This window comes from Lathamus discolor, chromosome 2 (assembly GCF_037157495.1).
Source record: "Lathamus discolor isolate bLatDis1 chromosome 2, bLatDis1.hap1, whole genome shotgun sequence".
Lineage (NCBI taxonomy): Eukaryota > Metazoa > Chordata > Aves > Psittaciformes > Psittacidae > Lathamus > Lathamus discolor.
In genome coordinates this window covers 51,783,841-51,793,423 of record NC_088885.1, presented here as the reverse complement: position 1 = coordinate 51,793,423, position 9,583 = coordinate 51,783,841, and positions in this window count along the sequence as shown.

Genomic DNA, 9,583 nt, shown 5'->3' with positions numbered 1-9,583 from the left:
TTAACATTGCCATGAACTCCACCCCTGTACTGCAGCGGCTTGTACTTATCCACAGGTTGCAGTCCCTTAGGGGTGTACCTGTTCTAGGAGAGCTTTATCTGTGAGCCACAGTCTCTTCAAGGGTATATCAGGTGTGGCACAGACTTATCCACAGCCACAGTAACTCTGAAGCGCACCTGCTTCAGCATGGCTTTACCCATGGGCCACAGTGCCTTTAGAAATACACCTGCTGCAGCACGGCCTTATCCACAGCCACAGTCCCTTCAGAGTAAATGTGCTCCAACATGTCTTTGCCCATCGCTATAGCCCCTCCAGGGGTATACCTGCTCTGTGAGCTTATCCATGGCCCATGCTTTGAGGTGCTCCGGCATGACCTCATGAACAGCTTCAAATCCTTAAAGATGTACCTTCATGGTACAGACACATATTCATGGCCACAGACACTCTGGGTGTCCTGCTCTCATGTGGACTCAAACACAGGTCACAGTGTCTTTGACCCAGTTCACACTGGAGTTCCGGCCTGTCCAGTGCAGCAGTGCAGAAACAGCTGTGATGCCCCAGCCATGTGCCAACCCAGGCACATCGCCATTGCTGTTATCAGAATGTTCAGGCACAGCAGAGTCAGATGATAAGCTGTACAGCACTACAGCAAGCAGCAAAAGCAAAAAGCAGCCACTAACAAGCAGTAGACTCTAACATTCAGTAAGTCAAGCAAGCCCCATGGCAGCACAGGAACCTGCCAACTAATAGCTGAACAGCAATAACAGCTACAAATTCAATCTGGCACATCCCAGTCAAACCTGTCATTATCTCAAACCCCTCAAGCACCATGTTGGGCACCAAAAAGGACAGTTGTGGTTTAACTCCAGCCGACAACTAAGTACCACACAGCTGCTCACTCCCACACACTGCATCCCCAGTGGGATGGGGACAAGAATCAGAAAAAAACCCCATAAAACTCACAGAATAAGAACAGCTTCATTATTGAAACAAAAATTATTAATAATAAAAATAATAGTAATAATAATAGACATACATAAAACCAAAGGGGAAAAAAAGAAGTGATGCACAATACAATTGCTCACCACCTGCCGGCTGATACCCAGCCCGACCCGAGCAGTGATCTGGGCCTTTAGGGTAACTGCCCCCGGTTTATATACTGGGCACGACGTGCTGTGGTACGGAATAGCCCTTTGGCTAGTTTGGGCCAGGTGTCCTGTCTCTGCTTCCTCCTGGCTTCCCGTGCCCCTCCTCGCTGGTACAACATGAGACTGAAAAGTCTTTGATTTAGAGTAAACATGACTGAGCAACAACTAAAACATTGGTGTGTTATCCGTGTCGTTCCTGTACTAAATCCAAAACACAGCACTGTATCAAGAAGAAAACAAACCCTCTATTCCAGCTGAAACCTGGACAGTAACTTAAGGCCTCTCAGGTGAATATCCAAGTTTAGCTGACTGAATGAAGAATCCTTCCTGCATCCTTTCTGCATGAAGGATGAGATTCAACTTGAAAACTAAGACACCTATGTCAGGGGCTTGATCCAATTGCCCAAATGCAGGGATCTGGTATACTCTGTAATGCTGCAAGGTATCTCTTCTGGACTACAGCTGACACTCCAGAAGCTCATGGCTTTCACATGGAATTACAGAATCATAGAATAATAGATTCATAGAAACATAGAATGGTTTGGGTTGGAAGAGACCTTAAAGATCATCTAGTTCCAACCCCCTGCCACAGGCAGGGACACCTTCCACTAGAGCAGGTTGCTTGCACAGATTATATGCGGATGTCTCAGATATCCTATGATATATTAGATGGCAAGAGATGGAGACGCCAAATTGAACCCTGGATCCTCATCGTCTGTAATAGCAACTCAGCATTTTCCTCATAGGCATATACATAACCACACATAAACATAATTAAACATAATTAATTTGTGAGACACATCCTGTCTGTAGCTTGTTTGATGTTCTGTAGATCACAAGAAATACACCTTCACTGCTCATGTTACTGCTTGTGATATTATTTCCGCATACTTACAAGCATACAACAGGCTGGATCCCAGCCTGGTGGAGATTCCACACTGACGTTAATAGGATCAGACACATGGTCTACACAAAGATCAAATATAAGCCTCTCACCTCAGCTTCTAGAGGCAAAATAGCATTAGGCACTTCAGAAATGCAGATAAATTCTATACTGATACAAGTACGTCAAGAAAACAACAGACACAGAGATAGTTTTGTTGCCTGTTGTTTTGAATTTATAGATGTCGCACAGACCATCAGAAAACATTAACAATTGATCACATCTAAAATATGTGCTGATAATTTTTTCAGAATCTACCTAAATACAAGAACAAAAGGCTTTTCTTCCTCAAAACAAACAGAAAATGCTATCTAGTGTTGGCTCTTTGCTACTGCACTCTCACATAACTTTTTGAATTAAGCAAAATGAGCTGTGAAGCATCAAAGTGCAGAGGGCAGCGTGCCCAGCAGCACTGCACACTCAGGATTCGGGAGCCTTGTCCTACTTCAAAGTTTATTCTGAATTTCAAAGTTGATATAATGCTGGATTCCTACCCTGCAGAGGAAAACTGGAATGGGGAAGAAAGGCTGGGAAGAGAAGATGTGGCATAAAAGGTTTAACCAGCTGCTGACCCAGGCACCAGCACTGGCTTAGCTGTAGTCTCTCCCTTGGCTTAACGCAGCACAGGATCCTCTCTAGCTAGAAAATATATATAATTTTAATATATATATATTAAAGATTATATGTGCGTGCTGTAACATTGAATTATGTAAACTGCTAATGTTAAAAAATTTAATATTGACCAATAAGCGTATGGATTTAGAGCTCAAGGGGAGGAATGGCAACGGACTGAAGATCCTCAGGGTTTCAGATCAATCCTTACTATTTATTTTGCGTGTTAGTTAAAAAATACCCCAAACTCTTACAAGTAAGCATTTGTGGCTCCCATTCTGATGGCTGGGTTAGTTAAAGGTCAGATCCTGCCTCCACAGCCACTCTTGCAGGAGAACTATAAAACGCTGCTCTTCCACCAGCAGTTCTGTCCGTCAGCCAGGCACTGTGACATCTCAGCACGTACAAAAACATCTTCTTTAAATTGCCATCAGCCTTGCCTGAGATGGATCAAAACATCTCAGCTTCCCTGTGCGACGTGTCTCAGAGATGTCACTTTCATCCTCGGCAGGTGACGCCACAACTAACAGTTTTCATGTCCTTCCCATAGGAGGGAGCGGAGGGAGGGAAGGGGGAGAGGAGCTGGCAGCAGCCATTACCATGCTTGCTCATATGCTGATTTTGCCTTCCAAGGCCAAATTTGCCATTGCTGACTGTATGAGACACATCATATACCTCTGCTTGTGGCACACAGAGCTGGCACTGCTCTGCCTGTGAGGAGTCCGCACAAGATTTCAGGTTCTTGGAACAGAGGTCATCAGCTCAAGCTTTGGCCATAGCATTTTTTTCTATATGTTTTTAATGTGCCCCATGGAAGCATATCTATTTTTAGTTGGTCCACTGCAGGTAAAGCCTCAGAAACACTTGCGGTCTGAAATCCAGTTTTAATCCTGGTGTAAAGGCAGAATGAACTGTGCACACCAGACATTGGTCATATTACTATTGTCAGACAGGAAAATTAGTTCATATTTGGAAAACAATACAACATCTGGAAAATTATTATCACAATAACGTGATCAATTAATCAAAAAGGGTTCTCATAGGAGTCTAATTCGAGTCTTGTATAAGCTTACTATGCCAGGCCTGTCCTGTTTTCAGCACTACACAGCCCTCAATCAGGCAGAATGCTGCTGACATCCCTGGAAGTTTTGTGTGGGCTAATCCCTGTGCTCATAGAGGAAACCTAAAGCTTTTCCCTTCCCTGCACCCCTCCAAGGCTGGTCACAGGGTCTGCAAGCACAGGACACCCTTTTTGCCCAGGCTCCCAGTTACCATCAGAGATGCTGATCCTGCTGATGGGGCTGCACACTACACAGTTATGTTTCCTACACGCTATTTCCAAAGGTTCCCAAAAATCAATTCACAAGATAGAAACTAATTCCCCCATAACTCACACAGTAGAGGACAATCCATCACATGTCAGTAGTGCAGCAGCACAGCACTGCCATTTGCCAAGTGACAGAAGCACAGGCTATTGGGGAGCCCCAGAACATCATGTCACTTAGGTGCCATTCAGTAGCTTTCACACTTCTCACCAGCCACAGATTTTAGGTGCACAAAAATGCTTCATTCCTCAGAAATGTGCTGAGAAGGGAAAAGATGAGAATTCCGGGTCCAGGACCCATCTCCTATTCAACAAATGGATAGGGGAAAGACAACCGGTTGATCCCAGCAGAGAAAATGTCCCATTCGGCAACTGCAGGGGAGAAATCTTCAGTATTTCTGGAGAAGGGTTTGGGAAAAGTCCCTGTCCAACAAGAGAGGACACAGAACCAAGTGGCAGTAGCTTGCCAAGGCACACGACAGCCAGCCTTGGCACGCCAGCAGCAAATGGAGTCCAACATCTCACACTGCAGAGAATTAATTCTTTGCCAGCACTTGGTATCTTGTGAGCGTTGAGCACTGACACCACACCATGCACAGCAGGCAAGGACAACCTACAGACCAGGCTGCCATTGTGGTACTGGCACAGGAGAATAAAGGAGCATCTCCTTTCATTTGTGCCTGAAAGAAGGAAGATTTAACTGGGACAACCAGTTTATTCCTGTGTCTGACCGGTAAAGATGCAGTCACCAGTTCCCATAATGTGATTTCACTGCTAATTGTCCCAGCTCCTGGGGTCATGAGGATATGGACAAATGTCAGCTACCACTGCAGAAATGAGCTCCAAGACTTCGTCCCTGCGGGGAGCAATCTTTTATAATGTAACTCCAAGAGGCTGGAAAACCAAAGGCAAATAAACGTTGTCATGCGCGCCATAGCACTCATCCTCCTTCTTTTTTCATCTCAGTCTCCGAAGGTGAGATCCATTACAGTTTAACAACAGGGGCTGGCACTACAAGACAAGAAGCCCTGGGGGTTGTGAGGGCTGCCTGGGAAAGAACATTAGAAACCTTCATGCTGAGGCCCCATTTTATGGCTCTGGTTGAAGGCACGCTCCTGCGTCAGATAAAAAGACGCGTCATACCAAATGGTTATTATCTAATAAAAATACATATGATAATCATCCCTGAATGAAGAACCAGAAAGGTATAGCAACACTTCAAAGGGTCTTTCACTGCAACTGCAATATGCCAGGCTTTTGGAAGTTGAAGCAAAGGCAACAAACTGTCTTGTCACTCACGAGGGATGTGATCTCCTACTGAGATACAAGGGTGAATATGGGAAACATCCTGAGCAGTAATAATGCAGGCTTCACACCCCGGATGCAGGCATCACTTCACTATATGTGAACTGATCCCCTCACCTGTGATTCTAAGCCTTTTTAGTATGGGAAGGCATCACCGAAGAAGTCTTTCTGCAGCCTTGCACATTTTCTAAAAGGAAGGAGATAGTGAAAACAAATGCCTGAATTACAAGGTCTTTCAGGCTTTTTCCTTTCACTAAAAGCATCTGCCAGAAGAAAGATTAACAATCTAATCTATGGAAATGTGGACTAACCTGAACACATCAGGCTGCAGAGGCATGATGAGCCACGAAGCTGGCAGGCGCTCAAGGGGGCAAAAGTGCCATGCTATGTGACATGTGTACAGCCAAGGCATGTTCCTCCTCTTCCAGCCTCTCCTCATTCCTGACACCTCATGGCCAGCCCCTCCCCTGGCTGGCCACCTCAGACTTGCTCTCAGTGCCCAGCATTGTTCCCCAGATCTCAGTCTCACTTCCTAATGGTCTTTGCCAGCCCGTGCTTCTTTCTCCATGACCCAGTAACCCTTGAGCTCCAGGCCCTTCTCCCAGTCTCCTCCCATCAGGGTGGTCCCAGTGTCTGCAGGGTCAGTGCAGCACACGGACACTCATTCTGGTCCCCAGGGACAGAGATGTTTTGCCAATAAAAGCACCTGGGGCATGCCCAGTGTGGGCAAGCACTGATTTTTTTAATTCCACTGAGTTTTTCCTGAGCTTGTACCATGCACAGTGACTGCTGCTGGGGCAGAGAGAGATTTTACCTGTTCGATGCAGCTCCAATACTCTACCTACACCAGGACTTCTCCAGCCTAGATAGGTCAGGTAAATATATCACGCCCTTAATCCGTGTAGGTATGGTGGCAATCATGGGCCAAAGTGACATGACAAATTGCTTCTGAATTGCACACCAACAAGCTGAACCTCTCCTGCCAATATCCTCTAGTCCTTTCCTTGCTTTTGTGCTTTTCCTCCCTTCATTTGCTGTTCTCCTCCTCCTCTTTCACTCCTGATAAATCCCCAAGGTCTGGCAGCAAACCTGCTGTTCCTGAGAGCTTTGCTCTCAGATGCTGAGCTTTGCTTTTCCTGCGTTCCTGCCACCAGGGAAATTCCCGTTTGGGTAAAAATGAAAGGCTGAGGCTGACATTATTGACACGTGAAATATTTTACAGGAACAACCTCAAGTGCCTGTGGGAAGCACCCTGAGCTCAAGAGCAAATGCCCTATTCTGAGACATGTTTTCAAACACTTAAACCCTCCCTTGATCACAAGGTTAAAAACCCAACGCTAGAACACCTTTCCTCAGAGGTAGCACAGCCTGAAGGTGGTTCATATCACCTTGAGACCAGAGTGCTGTTCCCAATCCCCTTCACTCTGGGGGACTGAGGTCATCTTTACCTGAGCTTTGGCCACCTCATTCACAGCATTGCAAAGAACAAGTAAAGAAGGCTTTGGGTCTGAAACAGCTAATTTCTCCCCGCAGGCTGACACTGCACGATGGTGCTGAGCAACCTGACACCTCAGTTTCACAAGTCACTCGCTTTCTGCTAATTTCAGAGCATTTTAGCACCCTTCCCCCTTAGGAAGCCCTTTCTTCTGACTGTTTTTTGGCTATGTAACTCATTTTTTAAGCTTGTCATTGATGCACTGCATTGGGGAAGAACTGAAAAATTAAGCGTGTTGCGGAAGAACCTGTGCTACAAGGGTATGGTCCTGCCCAGGTGTTTCAGTTCCTTATTGCCTACCAAATCTGTAATAGTCCAGAGGCAGAACCAGCCTGGTGGCTGCTCATAGATCGTATCCTGCTGCTCCTTGGGTGCAGAATATTAATGGAAAAATCCTGCGAATAACAAAACCTTGGGAAGGCAGCTATTTACCAAAGGAGAATGAGTCACTGTGTTTACTCTGCAGCCTGCAATGTGAAAGACAAGAAGCCACAAAAGGTCACAGAGGAGTTGTCTCCTTGCCACTTATTCTGTCTGTTCCTCTGACAAAGGCAAAGCCATCTGCAGTACAAGCAATGAAGCAGTGATGACCAAAGATTTCAAAAGGACACACGAAGAGTGCCAAATGCTCTTGATAAAAAAGCGAGTGAACAAGAGGAGTCACATAGCTCTTTGTGTAACCTTTACTCCGCCGTTAAGTGCACCAGTTTATAGTAATTATGGAAAAGCCACTGATTGTATTATAAATATAATGACATTAACAGGACTGTCACTGTGTCTGTAGCAACAGTTGTGAAATTAATTTTTTTCTTCATTAAGGAGATCCTTATTTGCATGATTAAAATGTCAGCCCAGATAAATGCATGTGCCGGAGAATGAATCACTGAGCAAAAATGCCACCTGCCAAGCCCAGAGAATAGGACAAATAAACAAGCAGTGAGGAGCAGCTCAAAACTTGATCCAGCTCCCACTGGGAGCCGTTCCATCATCCTCAGGAGCAGCAACACGCTCCAAGTGAGTGCCAAGATGAGGAGGCTCAGCCAAGCGACAGCCCGGATGCTTGGGATTTTTGCTTTGGCCACACTCAACCATTTTGGAAGGGAAAACTACAGCCTAATAAAAAAGGAGTCCCTCCGTTGCGGTTTAGAGGGTACAAAAACATACTCCCATTAAGAAGGGCAAAATACATGTGATCCAAACTTACTCCTTTGCTCCTATTTGGCAAATGACAAGCCCAGCCATGACCCCCTTAACATTGCTGAAGCTCATCAACTCTGCATGCTACTACAAATCAACAATATTTCCTGTTCACTTTCAAGCTCCACTCAAATACTTCCAAAAGCAGATGAATCCACACCAAGAACCCATGCCCTTCTATGAAGTTTCAGCTCAGTATCACACCATCACCCCTATCTCAAGCCGCAGACCTGCCCTCCTGTGTGTCAGGTCGCCACACAGAGTGACTCAGTGGCAGGACGGACAGGCAGGACAGGCAGCTGCCAGCTCAAGACAAGCTGCCAGTTTATCACAGCTGAACTGAAGAGTCACAAGCCTGCTGGAAAGCTGCAGTATTTCCCCCTCTGGCCTCCTCATCTTCTGGAGCAGGTCAACACATAAAATCTTTCTTCTGATCTTCATCGAAGCAGAATATTCTCATCAGTACACCTGTATTATGTTTGTCTTAAAAGAGAATATGCTCCAAAGGTATTTTAGCAAAGATCTTTTCTATTACTCCAGTGAACCAAGTCTCTGCATGTTAGAAAATGTTAAAAAAGTTTCTAATGTAGCTACACTCAGTCTAGTATGAACTATACCAGGTAAGTTATCTGAATCAGGTATTTCTTAAGATTTCAAAACTAAATTGGCTATTTTTTTGTAAAAGTTAGGAAAGAATTGGCAATTTCAGCTCCTGAATGCTAATTTGAATGTACCATTTTGTTTATAAAAAGGTATGCTTCAGTCCACCACCATGAAGCACCACTGCTGGAGAGCAGTAAATAATACAGAAGGCTAGGGGACATGGACCACAATATACAGCTCAGATCTTCCAGGCAGTGTTTTAATGGAGTTGTGGCCAGAACACTAAAGGATTTTGTCACTGAACTGATCATGAAACCCCATTTTCGAAGGGGATTGTTTATAGCTCTTGCCCAGGTGCACATGATGCTTTTCCATTCCATCCTATCTTCTGACCATGGGGTGCTATGTCCTTCTGCACTGTGGGAGCCTGGCTACCAGAAAGCCATATATAAACCTTCCAGAAAGGATGATCTAGGAGAAAATGAAGAAGACACAGCAGAACTGCTGCAAATGGCATAGTGGCACAGCAAGATTGTGCCAGGATGCAGCGCCAGCCTGTACCACACAAAGTCCGGGCTGCAGGAGGGGCATGCTGCAGGGATTGAGATCAAACCACACGCAAAGATGATGCCTATGTGCAGGTTGTCATAAGGATGACAAACAACAGCTGAACTGGGAGGAGTCAAGAGTTTTGCCAGCCACAAAGCTCAGTCTTGCAGGCAACAAAATGATTCAGGGTCAGAACCAAGATCCTCATTTCCAAGATAATGGAGACACTCCTGTTGGCTTCATAAGGCTTTTATGAACCTTGGCTTGCAAAGAGAGGAGTGAACAGAAAACACGAAGTGATTGTAAACCAAGATTAACACAGCTTTATCAAACACAGGACTTCTGCTATCACCCTTGCTTTTCATGAGAAGTGGGTCAAAAAGGCCCAGCTTCCATAAACATTGGCT